This window comes from Heptranchias perlo, chromosome 2 (assembly GCF_035084215.1).
Source record: "Heptranchias perlo isolate sHepPer1 chromosome 2, sHepPer1.hap1, whole genome shotgun sequence".
Lineage (NCBI taxonomy): Eukaryota > Metazoa > Chordata > Chondrichthyes > Hexanchiformes > Hexanchidae > Heptranchias > Heptranchias perlo.
This window is the reverse complement of record NC_090326.1, coordinates 136022453-136042822: the sequence shown is the minus strand read 5'-3', so window position 1 is coordinate 136042822 and position 20370 is coordinate 136022453. Positions and strand designations below refer to the sequence as shown.

The 20370-nt window shown below is 41.9% G+C and overlaps 1 long non-coding RNA gene across 1 annotated transcript in view; it reads left to right on the top strand.

The window, feature by feature from the left end:
• LOC137334410 (uncharacterized) overlaps positions 1 to 19932 on the top strand; it is a 91289-nt gene extending 71357 nt beyond the window's left edge. Inside the window, exon 3 of the long non-coding RNA XR_010966140.1 lies at positions 19461 to 19932. This is a non-coding gene — a long non-coding RNA (uncharacterized lncRNA). The remainder of the gene's footprint in view (positions 1 to 19460) is intronic.
• The last annotated feature ends 438 nt before the right edge of the window (positions 19933 to 20370 follow it).

Genomic DNA, 20370 nt, shown 5'->3' with positions numbered 1-20370 from the left:
ACAAATCTAAAGAACACAAGAAGTCGGAGCAGGACCCGGCCACATAGCCCCTGGGCCCTCTCCGCCACCCACAGGGCATTGACCGATCCGAACTCAGCTTCATGTCCAATTTCCTGCCCGCTCCCCATAACCCCTAATTCCCTTTACTTCTAGGAAACTGTCTATTTCTGTTTTAAATTTATCTAATGATGTAGCTTCCACAGCTTCCTGGGGCAGCAAATTCCACAGACCTACCACCCTCTGAGTGAAGAAGTTTCTCCTCATCTCAGTTTTGAAAGAGCAGCCCCTTATTCTAAGATTATGCCCCCTAGTTCTAGTTTCACCCATCTTTGGGAACATCCTTACTGCATCCACCCGATCAAGACCCTTCACAATCTTATATGTTTCAATAAGATCGCCTCTCATTCTTCTGAACTCCAATGAGTAGAGTCCCAATCTACTCAACCTCTCCTCATATGTCCGCCCCCTCATCCCCGGGATTAACCGAGTGAACCTTCTTTGTACTGCCTCGAGAGCAAGTATGTCTTTTCTTAAGTATGGACACCAAAACTGTATGCAGTATTCCAGGTGCGGTCTCACCAATACCTTATATAACTGCAGCAATACCTCCTTGTTTTTATATTCTATCCCCCTAGCAATAAAAGCCAACATTCCGTTGGCTTTCTTGATCACCTGCTGCACCTGCATACCAACTTTTTGATTTTCTTGCACTAGGACCCCCAGATCCCTTTGTACTGCAGTACTTTCCAGTCTCTCGCCATTAAGAAAATAACTTGCTCTCTGATTTTTCCTGCCAAAATGCATAACCTCACATTTTCCAATATTATATTGCATCTGCCAAATCTCCGCCCACTCACCCAGCCTGTCTATATCCCCTTGCAGGTTTTTTATGTCCTCCTCACTCTCTACTTTCCCTCCCATCTTTGTATCATCTGCAAATTTTGATATGTTGCACTCGGTCCCCTCCTCCAAATCGTTAATATAGATTGTAAAGAGTTGGGGACCCAGCACCGACCCCTGTGGAACACCACTGGTTACTGGTTGCCAGTCCGAAAATGAACCATTTATCCCAACTCTCTGCTTCCTGTTCGATAACCAATCCTCCACCCATGCCAGAATATTACCCCCAATCCCGTGATTTTTTATCTTAAGTAATAATCTTTTATGTGGCACCTTGTCGAATGCCTTCTGGAAGTCTAAATACACTATGTCCACTGGTTCCCCTTTATCCACCCTATACATTATATCCTCAAAGAACTCAAGCAAATTTGTCAGACGTGACTTCCCCTTCATAAAGCCATGCTGACTTTGTCCTATTAAATTATGCTTATCTAAATGTTCCGTTACTGTCTCCTTAATAATAGACTCCAAAATTTTACCCACCACAGATGTTAAGCTAACTGGCCTATAATTTCCAGCCTTCTGCCTACTACCCTTTTAAATAACGGTGTTACATTAGCAGTTTTCCAATCTGCCGGGACCTCTCCTGAGTCCAGGGAATTTTGGAAAACTATCACCAAAGCATCCACAATCCCTACTGCCACTTCCCTCAAGACCCTAGGATGGAAGCCATCAGGTCCAGGGGATTTATCCGCCTTGAGTCCCATTATTTTACTGAGTACCATCTCCTGAGTGATTTTAATCGTATTTAGCTCCTCCCCCCCGAGAGTCCCCTGTTTGTCCAGTGTTGGGATATTCTTAGTGTCCTCTACTGTAAAGACTGAAACAAAATATTTGTTCAGCATTTTTGCCATCTCCATGTTTCCCACCATTAATTTCCCGGTCTCATCCTCTAAGGGACCTATGTTTGCCTTAGCCACCCTTTTTCTTTTTATATAACTATAGAAACTCTTGCTATCTGTTTTTATATTTTTTGCTAATTTCTTTTCATAATCTAACTTCCCTTTCTTAATCAATCCTTTCGTTACTTTTTGCTGTCTTTTGAAGAATTCCCAATCTTCTATCCTCCCACTAAGTTTGGCTACCTTATATGTCCTTGTTTTTAGTCGGATACTATCCTTGATTTCTTTACTTAGCCACGGATGGCTGTCATTTCTTTTACACCCTTTTTTCCTCAGTGGAATATATTTATTTTGAAAGTTGTAAAATAACTCCCTAAATGAACACCACTGCTCATGTACCATCTTACCCTTTAATCTATTTTCCCAGTCCACTTTAATCAATTCCGCTCTCATACCATCATAGTCTCCTTTATTCAAGCTCAGTACGCTTGTTTGAGAATCAACTTTCTCACCCTCTAATTGGATATGGAATTCAACCATGTTGTGGTCGCTCGTTCCAAGGGGATCCTTAACTAGGACATTATTAATTAATCCTGACTCATTACACAGGACCAGGTCCAAGGTTGCCTGCCCCCTTGTAGGATCAGTTACATACTGCTCAAGAAATCCATCCCTGATGCACTCAATGAACTCGTCCTCAAGGCTGCTCTGCCCAATTTGATTTGTCCAGTTAATATGATAATTAAAATCCCCCATAATTATGGCTGTTCCCTTATTACATGCCCCGACTATCTCCTGATTAATACTTCTTCCAGCAGAGTTGCAACTATTAGGAGGCCTATATACTACGCCCACTAATGTTTTTTTTTCCCTTATTATTCCTTATCTCCACCCAAACTGTTTCATTATCTTGATGCTTTGTCCCAATATCATTTCTCTGTATTACAGTGATTCCTTCCTTTATTAACATAGCCACCCCACCTCCCCTTCCTTCCTGCCTGTCCTTCCTGATTGTTACATACCCTGGCATATTTAATTCCCAGTCGTTGTCACCCTGCAGCCATGTTTCTGTAATGGCCACAAGATCATACCCATACGTAGTTATTTGTGCCGTTAACTCGTCCATTTTATTACGAATGCTACGTGCATTCAGATAAAGAACTTTCAAATCTGTTTTGTGACGCTTAGTTCCTGCTTTTTCCTTTTTTAACACTTTACCTATTACTCCATACCTTCTGTCCCTTCCTGTTACGCCTTCCCACTCCCTCCCTGCCTTCCCGTAAATATCAAGGCCAAAGTCTCAAATGCTCTGGTGTTTGGGGTAGATTTCCACATATTTATAACCATTAAGTGACCCCAGTGACCTCTGGCTAGTGACATCCATGGAATGCTTGATAGAATATTACACTGAACGACAGTGAGGTTAGCAGATGAACTACATAGCCAAGGACTGGGTCTAGTCTTGTGGTGGAATGTATTGTAAACTGAGATTATCCCAGTGCAAACTCTATAATTCAGCCTCCAAAATGACTGCCTCTATTTCATTGTGCTCGAATCCTGAGGGTGCTACCAGTCGCTGGCTGTATATGAGTATGGGATAGATGGTTTGTGATTCCAACTATTGGATACTATGGCTGATTTATACCGATAGTTTGTGCCTTTGTACAGGAAGCCTTGTAGAGATTCCTTTCCCTTGTCCTCATTCTCTCTGTTGGCATTTGTCCAGGTATTTGGATGACACCTTCCCCAGAGTAAATGTCAATTTGTAGCTTGCATCTTCCTTGGAGTCCTATTAAAGTGTCAGCCTTGGCTCAGTGGTAGCACTCTGAGCTCTGAGGTTGGAAGGTTGTGGGTTCAAATCCCACTCCGGTGGCTTGAGCGCATAATTTAGGCTGGCACGTCAATGCAGTACTGAAGGAGTGCTGCATTGTTGGAAGTGTCGTCTTTCAGATGAGATGTTAAACTAAGTCTGCCCTCTCAAGTGAATATAAAAGATTCCATGACCCTATTCAAAGAAGAGCAGGGGAATTCTCCCTGGTGCCCTGGCCAATATTTATTCCTCAACCAACACCACTAAAACAGATTATCTGGCCATTATCTCATTGCTGTTTGTGGGACCTTGCGGTGTAAATTGGCTGCCGTGTTTCCCTACATCACAACAGCAACTACATTCCAAAAGTACTTCATTGGCTGTAAAGTGCTTTGGGACTTTCTGAGGTCATGAAGGCACTATATAAATGCAAGTCTTTCTTTCTATTCCTGTGCCTCATAAAAAAAACTACAGATTCGTTCCCAAATGTGGCAGTAGTGTCTCGGACACAATGAATCATTTATGAAGTTCTGAATATAAGTTTAAATTAAAAATTAACTACTTTGGAGCAACAATCGTCCAGGGAGCTGTATGTTCCCCAAAAACTGGTTCACATTCTCAGATACTTTTCTTTTGACAGATTGGACTGCAAATATAAGAAGACAGCACACATTAAACATGTTTCCAAGCACTTTTACTGGAGTGGGCTGGTTAGCAGACTCAAGTTGTTTAAAGTTACATGAGTCTGAAAACTGTATACAGTCAACAACCAAATAGTAACCATGTATCATAAATCTGTTTACCAGAATCTGAGGATCCCATGCTTTGGGTCTCCTCTCTTAAGATTTTAAGTTGCATGGGCACCCTTTGTGTAGCTGGTCTAAATTATTTTTTTGGGAGTCACTGCCTAATCCTTGGTGTTTCTTGTTTCCTGTCAGTTGTTTACCATCTTTATTCTTGCCTCTTGTTGAAGATTGAAACATTTCTTGTGATCCTCAATATCCCTGGTGATGTCCTCCTGGTGTTTGATATATGCCTTTACTAACATTTTTTAAGAGCATAAGAAAGTATGAAACTAGAAGAGCCCATTCAAGCTGCTTTTCCTACAGAGCACGCATGGTCTACCCTGTCATGGGTTCTGCACCACCAAATGAATCTATTGATAAGGTAATCAAGCAAAACTCCGGAATAGTAATTCATCCTGACATCTCTGCTATTCAATCTTGTGCTCTACAGACAACAATTTCCCACCTTTTTCTCCAGCCCCAGCAGCAGGAAAACACTGTGACCATGAAAAAGGTCATATTCTGTGAATCTGTTTTCTTGTTGGCTTTGTTTTATGCATCACCTTCTCTTCTTTACTTCCAGTGCTAAGCTAGGCTTATTGTCAAAGCTCAAGATGCTCATTTTTAGCTGTTAACATGGTAAAGTAGTCTCATTTCATATAATTTAGCATCAGCTGAATTCTCTACTTGGCTCATTTGGTAGTACTCTCACCTCTGTCATAAGATTGTGGGTCAAGCTCCACTCCAGGACTTGAGAACAATCTAGGTCGCCCCTTAGGGACTATTGCATTGTTAGAATGTCCGTTCTTCCACTGAGATGTTAAACTGAGTCTCTATCTGCCTGTTCTAGTGATTCAGGTGAATATTAAAGATCACAAAGATTAATGTATCACAACAGAGGACATAAAGCTGCGTTACCACTGAGTATCTTGTTTGGAGACTTCCTTTATTTTTTGTATTTTTTAATTTTCTTCCCTGCCCTCACTATGTCATGTGGAGTTCTATGGGCACTGGCCATCCCTCAGCACCTCACTGAAATGCCCATTATGCAGCAGGTTACACTTTACATCCCCAGCCTTCACCTGAAAGTGTTCCTTCACTCATATCCTTACATGCATTCAGCCCGAACTAATCTGCCATCTGATGCGGTTACATGAATCACGTACATGTCATCACTCCCATTACATGCTGCATGCAGACACTTGGGTATCACTGTATGTTAAATGACAATTGAAGCTTCTTACTTCTTCTGTTCTGGTTGTAGGAGAAAACAGCCCATAACTAAAGAGAGAGAAAACGTGCAGGTGGAGGACTCCCTAAAATTCTGTTACCAATTCGGGTCTGCTGTAGATATCTTCCTGATTCAGTGGCATTAGTCACTCCCGTAACTGGTCTGAGCACTGTACTTTTCTGGGAGTTGACTCACAACCATCTCAACTTGTACAGTAACAGGATCTGGGGTTGTAACAATGAATCCCTCTTGTGATCTGGACCAGATGTCTTGTCTCTTACATACGTTTACTTCATTAATCTTTCCAAAAGTGACCCCAGTTAACCCTAGATGGGACAAAGTTTGGTTCGAATTGTAAGCTGCTTTATTCCATGAAACGTCCAGTGTAACAGGTATTATGCAGTTTAAAGTGGTGCAATTTATGTTCATGGAAGGATACAAAATAAGGAACATGTGATGCTATTGCACTTTGGTGGATGGCCTTACTAAACTTAAACAGGATAACCCCTCTATGTTCTATCCTACAGTTGTAGGGCAGAACCTTTTGCTACCTGACTGCCTGTGCAGCCCTGTTTCCAAAAATCAGTCTCTCTTCCATGGTGTCTGTGTTCAGCTTTAGGAAATGACCAAAACCCTCCGAACATAAGTGGGGGCAAAGGGCATATTTCTGATGGAGACAAGCTTCCAAATTGCTTATTGTCTGGTCTTTGGGAAAAATAACGTCCAATTAGCATATCAACCAACTTACGACTGGCTTTGGATTCACAACCCAGTTTGGGAATGTCTTGAGAAACTAACCCCCTTTAAAGCAATCGTGAACTCAAAACATTTAAAAATAATTCATATCTAGATCCTCTCTATGGAAAATTGCTAAATCGTCCTGAAATGTGACACATTCATCCCTTAATCCTCATATGAAGAGGAAACTCTATACTGGGAGGTAGCTCAGGATTTGTGACAATCTTCTCCTGCTCTTTTTTCTCATTCCATTCTCTCATTCACTCATTGGAACAAAGCATATACTGAAGCATTTGTTTTTATTCATTCTTGGGATGTGGGCATCATTGGCAAGGCCAGATTTATTGCTCATCCCTAGTTGCCCTGCAAAGGTGGTGGTGAGCCTTCTTCTTGAGTGGTTTTGATACAACTGTGCGGCTTGCTTGGCCATTTCAGATGCCAGTTAAGAGTCAACCACATTGGTGTGGGATTGGAGTCACATATAGGCCAGACCAGGTAAGGGTGGCAGGTTTCCTTCCCTAAAACACATTAATGCGTCAGTTGGATTTTTACGACAATCTGACTGCATCATGAACACTTTTCCTGATACCAGCATTTTCTTATTTCCAGATTCATAAAAAACGAATTCAAATTCTCAAACTGCCATGGCAAGATTTGAACTCATGTTCTCTGAATTACTAGTCCAGCAATATAACCACTACGCTACTGTACCCAAATTTTGTTAAATCACTCTTCCAGTGAAAGCTATATGTAAAGGATACGGGGTATGCCATTTAGAACAGAGATGAGGTGAAATTTATTCACTCAGAGGGTGGTGAACCTGTGGAATTCTCTACCACAGAAGGCAGTGGAGGCCAAGTCATTAGATGTAATCAAGAAGGAGATAGATATATTTCTTAATGCTAAAGGGATCAAGGGATATGGGGATAAAGCGGGAACAGGGTACTGAGTTAGACGATCAGCCATGATCATTTTGAATGGCAGAGCAGGCCCGAAGGGCCGAATGGCCTACTCTTGCTCCTATTTTCTATGTTTCTATGTTTCTCTTCTTTTTCTTTCTGTAAATATGCAATTAGGAAGCCAAACTAGGCCCCTGTCCCACCTGGCACACTGTCACTTCACAGCACACACTGTCACTCGCTATGTTTCTCCTAAGTACTACCTTAGGGGAATTAGTGAGTGAATTAGAGGGGAGAGCATGGGGTGAGACACAAAGAATGAGTGAGCTGGTGCAGACGGAGTGAGCTAGAGCAGACGGAGTGAGCTGGAGCAGACAGTGTGAGCTGGAACATTCGGAGTGAGCTGGAGCAGCTGGAGCAGACGGAGTGAGCTGGAGCAGACGGAGCGAGCTGGTGCAGACGGAGCGAGCTGGTGCAGACGGAGCGAGCTGGTGCAGACGGAGCGAGCTGGTGCAGGCGGAGAGAGATGGAGCAGGCGGAGTGAGCTGGAGCAGGCGGAGTGAGATGGAGCAGGCGGAGTGAGCTGGAGCAGGCGGAGTGAGCTGGAGCAGCTGGTGCAGACGGAGTGAGCTGGAGCAGCTGGTGCAGACGGAGTGAGCTGGAGCAGCTGGTGCAGACGGAGTGAGCTGGAGCAGCTGGTGCAGACAGAGTGAGCTGGAGCAGCTGGTGCAGACGGAGTGAGCTGGAGCAGACGGTGGACCAGCTTGCGTCTCGCTTCACTGATTTCTTCTGAACACTCATTGGTGACTGTGACAAGCAGCCTGCTGTAGAGAGCAGCTTGAGTGGAGGAGGGTAGAGTAGTGTAGTAGTTATGTTACTGGATTGGTAATTCTGAGACCTGGAGTAATGATCCAGGGAATATGAGTTCAAATCCCACCAGTTAGTCAGAGAATTTGAATTCAATTAAAAAAAAATCTGCTAATAGAAAAAAAAGCTGGTAACAGTAAAAGTGACCTTGAAGCTCTTGGATTGTCATAAAAACCTAACTGGTTCTCTAATGTTCTTCAGGGACAGAAATCTGCCAACCTTACCTGGCCTGGTCTATATGTGACTCCAGTCCCACACCAACATGGTCGACTCTTACCTGCCCTCTGAAGTGGCCTAGCAAGCCACTCATTTGGTCAAGAAGAAGGACCTTCACAGGGTAATAAATGTGGACTGTTTTGCCTACCTATCCGATGCAGCCAACTCGTCTCCAGCAATGGCTTCTCTTCCCTTTCTGGCACCATCACCTCTTGAGTTTCCCAAAGATCTATCCTTGGCCTCCTCCTTTTTCTCATCTAAATGGTGACATCATCTGCAGGCATGGGATCAGCTTTCGTCTGGAAGAGGAGTTCTCCCTGGTGCCTTGGCCAATATTTATCCCTGAACCAACATCTTAAAATAGATTATCTGATCATTATCTCATTGCTGTTTGTGGGACCTTGTTGTGCACAAATTGGCTGCCGTGTTTCCTACATTACAACAGTGACTACATTTCAAAAGTACTTCACTGGCTGTAAAGCACTTTGGGACGTCGTGAGGTCGTGAAAGGTGCTATATAAATGCAAGTCGTTCTTTTCTTTAATGCTGATACAGGGTCCCCGAAAATGAAAGAGTTCCACTTCACAACCTTGACAAACATAAAATTGACAAAAAGAAGTTTTAAAATTTAAAGCTATTGGGGGTGATTCTATGATCTGGCGCTTCCAACGGAAAGCAGCATTTGCAGGGAGCGCGCCTTGGGAAACCATAGAAGTGCAGCCTGTGATTTTCTGTCAAGGCATTTTAATGGGTGGAAAATCACTGGCTGATGATTTTTCGAGATCATAGAATCATAGAATGATTACAGCACAGAAGGAGGCCATTTGGCCCATTAAGCCCGTGCCGGCTCTTTGTAAGAGTAATCAAGTTAGTCCAGTTCCCCCGCTCTTTCCCCATAGCCCTGCAAATTTTTTCCCTTTAAGTATTTATTCAATTCCTTTTTGAAAGCCACGATTGAATCTGCTTCCACCACCCTTTCAGGCAGTGCATTCCAGATCATAACTACTCACTGCGTAAAAAAGTCTTTCCTCATGTCGCCTTTGGTTCTTTTGCCAATCACCTTAAATCATAGAATCATAGAATCATAGAAGTTACAACATGGAAACAGGCCCTTCGGCCCAACATGTCCATGTCGCCCAGTTTATACCACTAAGCTAGTCCCAATTGCCTGCACTTGGCCCATATCCCTCTATACCCATCTTACCCATGTAACTGTCCAAATGCTTTTTAAAAGACAAAATTGTACCCGCCTCTACTACTGCCTCTGGCAGCTCGTTCCAGACACTCACCACCCTTTGAGTGAAAAAATTGCCCCTCTGGACCCTTTTGTATCTCTCCCCTCTCACCTTAAATCTGTGCCCCCTCGTTATAGACTCCCCTACCTTTGGGAAAAGATTTTGACTATCGACCTTATCTATGCCCCTCATTATTTTATAGACTTCTATAAGATCACCCCTTAACCTCCTACTCTCCAGGGAAAAAAGTCCCAGTCTGTCTAACCTCTCCCTGTAAGTCAAACCATCAAGTCCCGGTAGCATCCTAGTAAATCTTTTCTGCACTCTTTCTAGTTTAATAATATCCTTTCTATAATAGGGTGACCAGAACTGTACACAGTATTCCAAGTGTGGCCTAACTAATGTCTTGTACAACTTCAACAAGACATCCCAACTCCTGCATTCAATGTTCTGACCAATGAAACCAAGCATGCTGAATGCTTTCTTCACCACCCTATCCACCTGTGACTCCACTTTCAAGGAGCTATGAATCTGTACTCCCAGATCTCTTTGTTCTATAACTCTCCCCAACTCCCTACTATTAACGGAGTAGGTCCTGGCCCGATTCGATCTACCAAAATGCATCACCTCACATTTATCTAAATTAAACTCCATCTGCCATTCATCGGCCCTCTGGTTCACTTCCCTTCCGCCAATGGGAACAGTTTCTCTTTATTTACTTTATCTAAACCCTTCATGATTTTGAACAATTCTATCAAATCTCCTCTCAACCTTCTCTGCTCTGAGGAGAACACCCCAGCTTCTCCAGTCTACCCACGTAACTGAAGTCCCTCATCCCTGGAACCATTCTAGTAAATCTTTTCTTTACCCTCTCTAAGGCCTTCACATCCTTCCTAAAGTACGGTGCCCAGAATTGGATACAATACTCCAGTTGCGGCCGAACCAGTGTTTTATAAAGGTTCAACATAACTTCCTTGCTTTTGTACACTATGCCTCTATTTATAAAGCCCAGGATCTCGTATGAGTTTTTAACCATTTTCTCAACCTGTCCTGCCAACTTCATAGATTTGTGCACATATACCCCCAGGTCTCTCTGTTCCTGCATCCCCTTTAGAATTGTACCATTTAGTTTATATTGCCTCTCCTCGTTCTTCCGACCAAAATGTACCACTTTGCACTTCTCTGCGTTAAATTTCATCTGCCATGTATCCGCCCATTCCCCAGCCTGTCTACATCTTCTTCAAGTCTATCACTATCCTCCTCACTGTTCACTACATTTCCAAGTTTTGTGTCATCTGCAAATTTGGAAATTGTGCCCTGTACACCCAAGTCCAAGTCATTAATATATTTCAAAAAAAGCAGCGGTCCTGGTACCGACCCCTGGGGAACACCACTGTATACCTTCCTCCAGTCTGAAAAACAACCGTTCAGCACTACTCTCTGTTTCCTGTCACTTAGCCAATTTCGTATCCATGCTGCCCCTTTTATTCCATGGGCTTCAATTTTGATGACAAGCCTATTATGTAGCAATTTATCAAACGCCTTTTCAAAGTCCATATACACCACATCAACCGCATTGCCCTCATCAAACCACTCTGCTACCTCATCAAAAAACTCAATTTGTTGGGAGTGTCGGATGGCGGAGTCACTTCTTATAACTCAATTTTATCATTTTCATTTAATTCAATGTATCTAATATATGGGATGGACAGAACATCGCATTAGGAGCCATGGTTTAAATTTATCACTTACCATGACTAACTTGGAACTTTATTACTTGTGAGTTCTCAGGTCAGTCCACCTGTGGAGTATAAATCATTTCCTACAGCATTACATCTTGAGTTCTCCGATTATACCACTTGTGGTGAACAACTTGCTAGATTTCTATTCATTTATTTAATTACCATGAAGTAACATAATGTCCAGAGACTACTTACACCCCTCTCTCCACACACTTGTGCACACAGACACATCTGCATGTACACGTACTTCAGCAGCTCTCTGGGCACCATCTGAAAACCTCTGCAGTGGGATGAAGAATGAGATTTTATTTGTCTTGGCCCAAAGTGGTATGGAATGCAGCAATGAGTCATACAGTTAAGAGAAGCTTCATGGCTCATTTTACAGGCAAAACAATAAAAAAAACTTTTGAAATCATGGTTTGGCATTAATATTTAACATCTTTAACAAGTCAGCCCTGCACACTCCAACAACTTATTTTTTCATCTTGCCTTTTCTTTATGTTAAAGTCATACAGCTAAAACCTTTGTGATTCATTGCTCCAATATCTTCCAGTCTGAGCTGAAACAGTCATTTGACTAAATAGATCCTGGAAAAGCATTTAGTAAACCTTTTCTGTTTGGAGATGTTGAAGAACTTCTCCCATATTCAGCAAGGCAGCATTACATGTCTCAATGTAATTCATGGCACTGCTTTGTAAACAAATGGAAAAGTGGTTTACTAAAAACCCTTTCTTGAAGATAGTGCCCTTTTCATTATTCATCCTTCTAAGAGGAGGTTCTCAAGATGCTGATCATTTCCTTCTGGAGAGAGGTAAATGAAAGCTCACATTACCTATTGCAAAGTATTAAAGTGCTGTCTGTATTTGTAACAATTTGTAGTGTAGGTAGATTTTACTCATTTATACATTCACTGTTGCAAGTTTAGGGCCTTCTGTAGATCCTTTCCCAGGTTCAGTGGTGTCAATCGCTGCCGTAAGTGGACTCCGTGTCTTTTATAATAAAAACAGAAAATGCTGGAAACACTCAGCAAGTCAGGCAGCATCTGTGGAGAGAGAAACAGAGTTAATGTTTCAAGTCGATGACCTTTCGTCAGAACTGGAAGACGTTAAAAATGTTACAGTTTTTAAGCAAGTACAGAGCCAGGGAAAGGTGGTGGTGGGGAAGGAAACTTTTGGTTGCTGTGGCCTGGCTGCACTCTGCTTTCACCAATGAATTACATAAAATTTACAGCACAGAAACAGGCCATTTGGCCTAACTGGTCTGTGCTGGTGTTTATGCTCCACACGAGCCTCCTCCCATCCTACTTCATCTAACCCTGTCAACATATCATAGTATCATGGTATCATAGCAGGTACAGCATAGGAGGAGGCCATTTGGCCCATTGTGCCTGTGCCAGCTCTTTGAAAGAGCTATCCAATTAATCCCATTCCCTTGCTCTTTCCCTTCAAGTATTTATCCAATTCCCTTTTAAAAGTTACTATTGAATCTGCTTCCAACACCCTTTCAGGCAGTGCATTCCAGATCATTACAGCTCGCTGCATAAAAAAATGTTTCCTCGTGTCGCCTCTGGCTCTTTTGCTAATCACCTTAAATCTGTGTCCTCTGGTTACCGATCCTTCTGCCACTGGAAACAGTTTCCCCTTATTTACTCTATCAAAACCGTTCATGATTTTGAACACCTCTATCATATCTCCCCTTAACCTTCCCTGTTCTAAAAAGAACAACCCCAACTTCTCCAGTCTCTCCAAATAACTGAAGACTCTCATCCCTGTTACCATTCTAGTAAATCTCTTCTGCACCCTCTCTAAGGCCTTGACATCCTTTCTAAGTGTGGTGCCTAGAATTGAACACAATACTCCAGCTGAGGCCTAACCAGTATTTTATAAAGGTTTAGCATAACTTCCTTGCTTTTGTACTCTATGCCTCTATTAATAAAGCCCAGTTTCCCATATGCTTTTTTAACAGCTTTCTCAACTTATCCTGCCACCTTCAAGGATTTGTGTACACACACCCCCAGGTCTCTCTGTTCCTGCACCCCCTTTAGAATTGTACCATTTAGTTTATATTGCCACTCCTCATTCTTCCTACCAAAATGTATCACTTCACACTTCTCTGCGTTAAATTTCATCTGCCATGTGTCCGCCCATGCCACCAGTCTGTCTGTGTCCTCCTGAAGTCTGTTACCATCCTCCACCATTGTTTACTTCATTTCCGAGTTTCGTGTCATCTGCAAACTTTGAAATTATACCTTCTATACCCAAGTTCAGGTCAGTAATACATATCAAAAAAAATCCTTCTATTCCTTTCTCCCTCATGTGTTTATCTAGCTTCCCCTTAAATGAATCTATGCTAGTCGCCTCAACTATTTGATGTGGTAGCAAGTTCCACATTCTAACCACTCTCTGGGCAAAGAAGATTCTCCTGAATTCCTTATTGGATTCATTAGTGACTATCTTATATTTATAGCCCCTAGTTCTGGTCACCCGCAAGTGGGACATCTTCTCAATGTCTATACCCTATCAAACCCATTAGGTTTCTTCTTATTGTTATCATTATCAAAAGGCATTCTGGTATCTGTGGTGCTATCTTTATTTGGTTTCATTAAGATACACACACCAGAGTGAGAGTGAAACGGGGAAGTGTAGGTTTGTCCTGAAGATTTCTTTCTTTCTATTTCTCCATTTTCACTCCATTCAGCATGCTCACCAGCACACCTCTGACTTTAGCCAGGAAAGCAGGATGATCTAAGCCACTGACCTCCTCATAAATGCCATCAGTGCCTCTCTGTAATATAACAGTGTTTAACTTTATCTGTTGCCAAGATGGAACATCCTGGAAGAATACTGTCAGCACTCACCCAGCCGGGCAGGCAAGTCAGACCGATAGGAATACATGGGACTCAATCTGTGACATTCTAGTCAAATCTCATCACTTCCTGGGCCATCCTTTATTATTTTTCAATGTCAGCATTTTATTCGACAAAATTAACTTGCCTCTACAAAAGCATAGCAGCCTATTTGAAGCTTATGCTTGATAAATAAAACAGTTCAGATGATGTAGCTGGTTTGGAGATTAGTACATGAATACTGATTTCATTAAATTAAATTAATGGTAATCTAATCAATATTTTGTGTTCATCCATTTTCATTGTTCATGTGCATATGTGCTGTGATTCCCTTGAGCAAGTGCTTGTTGCCTAGAGGGCCATAAAGAAAACAAGGGCAAGTCTAGAATAATACTAACCTGATGGTGACCCCTTTATTACAGCTGTCCGACCAAATCAAAACAAAGGATTCTGTTGTCAAAACAAACTAAATTGGTACAAGAAATGAAATGTGAACCTGGGATCAGCGAGCATTGAGGACTTTACAGAAAGAAATAGCAAGCTTCAGATCTTAAGAGACCCGTTAGAAGGAAACAGTTCCAGCAGATTAATTATTTAATTTAATATGCTTATATCTACTGTCAAGTTTTAAAGGGAAACACTGAAGTGAGTTTCCTGCTTTTGATTTTTTTTCAGTTTATTTTCTTGACTTCAATAACATTGATTTTTTTTTGCATGAAATGGCTCATATTTTCCACTGAGAACAATATTCATCCCCACTGGAGATAAGGTCAATGCTGGAAATCTGGCCAATCCCGAGCTACCTGTCATCACACTGGTCGGTATCCCACTTCTCAAGTAGATTAACAGCCATTTAACTAATTAAAGTAGCAGCTGCAGAGCACAGTTCTGCTGAAAATTTGGCACAGCAGGGTCGATGAAAAGTAAAAAGCAAAATACTGCAAGATGCTGGAAATCTGAAACAAAAGCAGAAAATGCTGGTAACACTCAGCAGGTCAGGCGGTATCTTGCGAGAGGACAGACAAGTTTATATTTCGGGATGTTTACCCAGTTCTGTGATTGTTTCAGGCTAGAAGAAAAGCTCATTTTACTGGCAGAGCTCTTTCAGAATTAGTGCCGGAGAGGCAGGCTGGCCTTTTTGCATCTGCGGAATTGCCACCAGAGCCTGGCAGGATTGGCCACAAAACGCTGTAACCCTGACCTTCTCTACTGCCTTTGGAAAACCAAAGGCAGTTACTGTTAAAGGAAATATAAAAAGACTGATATGATTTGGCGGCCCATATATTGTAAGCTGCTTGTAACGTAAGCATGCTGTTAGATCATGACATGAGGCACGTACGGAGAAACAATTTAAGTTAATGTACTAATGGTCTACAAAGAGTGCACATATTTAAGGGGTGAATCAACCTGGCCACCTTAGTAAAGGCATGTATTTGTTCCACAAAGGGAGGGGTCTCTTAGGAAGTTGAGAGCAAAGCTCCATTTGTGCCTCTTGACATTCATGCCCTTTGAAATACTGTGAATATATAGATATGCTCTATGAATGATTTGGCACAACAGGGCAAAAATAGCTCGTGTAATCCTGTGAATATAAAGTGCTGTCCCTCACTTGCATATGCACATAAAGAGCTGCATCTGTGTGACTTTCTTCATTTTGGACAATGATACTGTTAGCTTTTTCTAGGCCAAGCTATCATAAAGCAGCAGAAATGGCGGTGGTGGTGGATGTTTCTGGGAGAAGTCCATGCTCATGGAGCTGATTGGGAATAACACCCTTCTTACAATGACCCTTGAGGTTTTTTTTTGGTCAGCTGGGTATCTGAAGCCCATCACCATGTTTAAGAGCGTCAGATCCAAACTACTATGGAATCTACACGTAATCCTTCTGCTTGCCCAATACTGAGGGCAAACTTTCTCCCCAGAGAGATGCAACCCTGCAGAGACTGCAAAGGGATATAGACAGGTTAAGTGAGTGAGCGAAAAGGTGGCAGATGGAGTATATTGTGGGGAAATGTGAAATTATCCACTTTGGTAGGAAGAATAGAAAAGCAGAATCTTTTCTAAAGATGAAAGACTAAGAAATGTTGGTAGACAGGGAGATTTGGTTGTCCTTGTGCATGCAGATACAGCAAGCAATTAGGAAGGCAAATGGTATGTTAGCCTTTATTGAAAGGGGGTTGGAGTATAAGAGTAAGGAGGTCTTGCTGCAATTATGCAAGGCGGTGGTGAGACCACACCTGGAGTACTGTGTACAATTTTGGTCTCCTTATCTAAGGAAGGATGTATTTGTCTTAGAGGGGATGCAATGAAGGTTCACTAGATTGCTTCTTGGGATGAGAGGGTTGTCCTATGAGGAGAGATTGAGTAGAATGGGACTATATTCTCTGGAGTTTAGAAGAATGAGAGGTGATCTCATTGGGAAATCCCACCTTGTCAAGCCCTCTAAATTCTTAGAGAATTTACCACAAGTTGAGATTAAATAGGCAGTCTTACTCAGGGAGGCCATGAGAGTTGGGGAGCGTGGGAAGTATAATAAAATGGTGTCTGAAGTATTCCACCGCATTGTGCCACAAAATGGTAGGGCAGGGGACTACAGCAATATTGGGAAGGAGGCACTATGTAGAAGCCAGGATATTCACTTAGAAAGGGAAAGCAATTAGAGAGGCAGTTACCCTAGGCTGTGCTCACACACCTCTTAGTGGCTGAGTATAATAATACTGGCAGGGATCTAGCTGGAAAATGGTGTATGGTGTGGGAGATCTAAAGAGGAGAAGGAAACAAATTAAAAATAACATCTTTAAAAAAAATCTAAGTATGGCTGGCTGTGTGTTTAGATCTGCTGGTGAAGTTCAGTCTGCCATCATGTTTGGTTCAGGTACTGTGTTTGGTTCAGATACTGTGTTTGGTTCTGGTGCTGTGTTTAACTGATGCTGTGTTTAACTTTGGTGCTGTTTTTAACTCTAGTGCTGTGTTTGGGTCTGATGCTATGTTTTTGTTCTGGTACTGTTTTGAACTGGTGCTGTGTTTAACTCTGGTGCTGTGTTGGGATCTGATGCTGTGTTTGTGGGTCTAGTACAGTGTTTGAGTTTGGTGATGTGTTGAGGTCTGGTGCTGTGTTTAACTCTGGTGCTGTGTTTAACTTTGGTGCTATGTTTGGGTCTGGTGCTATGTTTGGGTCTGGTGCTGTGTTTAACTCTGGTGCTGTGTTTGAATCTGATGCTGTGTTTGTGGGTCTGGTGCTGTGTTTAACTCTGGTGCTGTGTTTAACTTTGGTGCTATGTTTGGGTCTGGTGCTGTGTTTGTGGGTCTGGTGCTGTGTTTAACTCTGGTGCTGTGTTTGAATCTGATGCTGTGTTTGTGGGTCTAGTACAGTGTTTGAGTTTGGTGATGTGTTGAGGTCTGGTGCTGTGTTTAACTCTGGTGCTGTGTTTAACTTTGGTGCTATGTTTGGGTCTGGTGCTGTGTTTGGGTCTGGTGCTGTGTTTGTGGGTCTGGTGCTGTGTTTAACTCTGGTGCTGTGTTTGAATCTGATGATGTGTTTAACTTGGGTGCTGTGTTTGGATCTGGTGCTGTGTTTGGTTCTGGTGCTGTGTTTGGTTCTGGTGCTGTGTTTAGGTCTGGTGCTGTGTTTGTTTCTGGTGCTATGTTTAGGTTTGGTGCTGTGTTTGGTTCTAGTACTGTGTTTAGGTCTGGCGCTGTGTTTGTGTCTGGTGCTGTGTTTGGTTCTGGTGCTGTGTTTATGTCTGGTGCTGTGTTTGGGTCTGGTGCTCTGTTTGGGTTTAATATTCTAGTGACTGAGTGCTAGAACTTCACTCTGATTATTTATAGTGTCATCACAATTGCACAATCTTATTACAATCTCATAACACAATTCCTCCATTATTATGTTCCCTAGTTGCGTGATACTTATGGATCTTCCCAGTCTCGTTTATGAATTTTTGGACTACACGTATTCTCTTGAAATGGTCTTGTGCATTTTATCCCTCACACAGCCTATGATTATCCAGAGTAGACTGTCAAAGCCTTCTGAAAATATTTATTATTCCAAAATTAATAATGCTTAAAAGGAAATCAATAACCTGAAAGAAAATATTACAAGGTGCAGATAATTAGCTAAAAGCAGTGTTGAAATAATATGGCGGTGGGTGTGAGGAGTTATTTTGTTCTATATCTTTATTGTAAACGTCCTATTTACAACATTTAATATCGCTCCAATACAAGTTAATTCATTCTGGTCAGGGACTGTGAGCATGTGCATATATTTGCATATATGTGTGTGAAGAAATTTGCAGGCAGAAAGATCTCCGATGTAGGCTGAGACCCTTTAGTTCTTCAAGTGAACAGCAGAGAATATCCAAGATTGATATCAATGGTCAAATTTCCTCCCTTTATTATTTGGAATATATTAACAAAGCAACATCAAGGTTATATCAAGGGCTTGAGGAACGCTCAACCAATTTAAAAGAATTTTAGTGGGACTTATACTGGTAGTTAGTATGAGATGGAGTACTCCAGGTGTGACCTGATGATAGTCACACTGCAGGAGTAAAATGTTGACGTTACTACTGCAGATTTTTCCAAGAAAAATCATTAGCAGAAAATTCAACAGCCATTAGGACATAAATTATGTTAAACAGGACAAAACAAAGAGATTTGAAGCCCAGTACGTCTTTTCACATGACACTGTACCTTATTATGGGGTATATTCAGATGTCTGCTTTTAACTCATTCATTGCTGAAACAATTTATTGGAGGATGAATAGGAATACAGAAATATTTTGCATAGGGTTTCAATACTAGAAGTACGGAGATTATTATTTTAGGCTATTACGTGATAAAGAACATTCTTGTTCTGGACCAGCATATTTAGGGTTAAGTACATTTGTCTGCAGAATTGAGGGCTTGTAAGCTAATATTTCCTAGGGTGAAGAGTTTAGCAAGCACTCCAGTGGACAGATGCTTGCACAGCTTGTCTTTCATGTGTTGTAACTTGATGCAGGGGCACATGTGTTGATTCATCACGGCTACACTGTGCTAGATATCAGTGTACTATTTGTGGGAACAAATTAAACTCCACAGGCTGAATTGTCTTTATTATTTATGCGTCTGGCCAATGCTAACACATTATGCAATTCTGTGAGTTATGGGTGGAAAGTTGCACACTGTTTGATGTAAGGTTGCCAACCCTCCAGGGTTGTCCTGAAGTCACCAGGAATTAAAGATTGATCTCACTGCTGCAAGCAACCCGGGAGAAAAATCGTAGGGCCGTTAAAAAATATTTCTGAGCTTTATTTTTCATTCTGTGCTTCTTTTTCATTTTCTTTGAACACTTTAATTTATTATTTTTCAGTTATAAAAAATATTGGAGATGGGAAAAGGCTATTTGACCACAGTCAAGAATCATCCAATCGGGTAATGAAGAGTCTGTTCATTTTCCAATTGGCGTGGGAACGTGGTTCGCGGCGAGGATGGACAGGTCAGGTGACCAATGGCGGCAGCGAGGGGGCGGAGGAGGCGGAGTGATTGGAGGCAGGAGCTCATGTGATGGAACCTCCTGGAATATGTCCAACCAGAGTTGGCAACCCTAGTCTGATGGCATGAAGTTTTATTGAAGTGCATCTCTGTCGTGGTTTTGCACTGTAAGTGCCAAATTGATCCATGGTTTCCTACAGCCCAGGAAGAATAAAGTGATCATTTGCTTCTCTGGCCATCAGGCAAGAACAAAGAAACAAACTGCAGAAAATGGTGCTCATGTTGTTGAGAAAGGCTTTATAATTGATTTATTTAATAAAATTTGTGGATATTTGTGGCCTATTTTCAAACAGTGGCTCTCAATGTTTTTCACACTGTGACCCAAAATAGGAAAGGCAAGTTAATGTCATGGCCATAATGGGGGAAACTTGGCAACACAAGTCAAAGGTATTTGTTGAGGTAGAGCAATGTCTGGGAGTTTGCCGAATGTATTCTCTCTGTCATGAATTAGGTAGCTACACTTCAAAAATAAATAGCCGCCCTATTAACACATTAGTGTTTACGTCAGTCAGCCAACCCACTGGGTTATAAAATACAAAGAAACAATCAGTATTGATAACAAGGAGTCGTAAAACAGTCAACTGATGACAAATAATGAATATTAGAAAGGATAAGAGGAGAATAGAATGAGAGATTGTGGATAGCATCAAGAGATCCAATGAAGCTAATTGAAACTGAACAGACGTCTGGCACTTTTTGGGGTGGATGTTTCACCCTCAGGATATCAT